The sequence below is a fragment of the Rhamphochromis longiceps genome, linkage group LG12 (assembly GCF_057381845.1).
Source record: "Rhamphochromis longiceps isolate RC_006_pf linkage group LG12, R_longiceps_female_GT1.1, whole genome shotgun sequence".
Lineage (NCBI taxonomy): Eukaryota > Metazoa > Chordata > Actinopteri > Cichliformes > Cichlidae > Rhamphochromis > Rhamphochromis longiceps.
Genome location: NC_140568.1, coordinates 30,426,694 through 30,428,053, shown reverse-complemented (window position 1 = coordinate 30,428,053; position 1,360 = coordinate 30,426,694). Strand labels below are relative to the sequence as shown.

General features: G+C 49.4%; 1 protein-coding gene across 1 annotated transcript in view; it reads right to left on the bottom strand.

Moving 5' to 3' along the window:
• Positions 1-370, bottom strand: part of grid2 (glutamate receptor, ionotropic, delta 2) — a 548,960-nt gene extending 548,590 nt beyond the window's left edge. The window contains exon 1 of the mRNA XM_085425768.1: positions 1-370. This exon is cut by the window's left edge and continues 279 nt beyond it. The gene's annotated coding sequence lies outside the window, so the exon portion shown is untranslated.
• Between the last annotated feature and the right edge of the window lie 990 nt (positions 371-1,360).

The following is a 1,360-nucleotide window of genomic DNA, read 5'->3' as shown; positions in this document are numbered from 1 at the left end:
AGGAAGAGATTCCTGGGTAGTCATAGACTGGTGCCCTGTTGAAATTCCTCCCAACATTAAATCATGTTCTGGACGAGTAGAGACGTTGAGCCGTGGAGAAAACAAACCGCATCCAAACGCCGACGCGTTAAAACGAGCTGACGGGCTGGAGGTTGTGGCAGCTCATTTAAAGGAATAAATCTGTAATCATTTGATAACGTAAGAGGAAACCTTGTTATCTTGAAAAGCAGGTTCTGTTATAATGACTCGAGATCCCCAGCCTCTCAGACCTGGCGACGCAGTTTCCCCCTGCACCAATCACCAAACCACCAGCAGCAGCAGCCTCAACGGAGCAAGCCAACGGCCAAAACTTCCATTTATCCCAAAGGCTGTCTTTTTATTGTTCCTTCACCTAGCCACCGTTTAACCACCACAACAGGCAGAGCACCTTGACAAAACCCAGCAGCGACTTTTGACAGTCAATACAAGAAATGATGAAAAGCCTTGTCACATGGCATTAACACGGAGAGGTACCATATTCCGGAATTATCTGTAGCTTCCTGAAGAGATGAGAGAAAGAGGAGGGGGCTCTAACACGTATAGTATAGAGAGCTCCAAAAGCCACTATTATTTTCTTCGCCAGGAGGGGGGAAACGTAGGCTGGGCTACCAGGAGAAAAATTAACCGAGGGTGCGCGCAGCGACACTCCCGCGGTCCGCACTCCGTATGCGGGTGTTAGCGTCGGCCCCAGCAGCACGCGCGGTGGCTGGTAAAGAGGAGGTATGCTGCGTCCGTGAGGGGTGGGGGGGAAGAGAGAGGGGTGGGGTTGGAGTGAAGAGAGAGAGTGAGAGAGAGAGAAAGAAAGAGAGGAGGAGACCCAGGAGAGAGATAAAGAGAAAGAAGCGGCAGCAACTGTGAGCAGCAGCAGTTGCCAGCCGGGGCGCGCATCTACTGTCTGGAATTACCTTGGTGAAAGACAGATGAAATGTGAATATCAGGGAGGGCGGGGGATGCAGAGGGGAGTCTAACAAAGAGACAGACAGATGAGGAGAGGGGTAATCTGCTCTGCCACGGGCACTTCACTCAGCCGTTGATAGCTAACCCCCTTGTACAACAGGAGGTGGTGATGGGGATGCCAGTTTCTGTGCTGTATGAGGTTATCCGTCTCATCAACTGGACACTTTTTACATAAAAAACATTTCCATTAACTTTACCCTGCTGTGATGTTTTGTTTTAACGCGATCCTGTCTTTTTTTCTGATCAGTTCACTCAGTCACACCGCATCCTTGGAGTTGTCTTTCATACATTTCTATGTCCGAACTGGTTTCATTTCTCTCTGTGTCTTGTAGTTAGCTTAGTTTCCCCACAGTTATTCCCACCA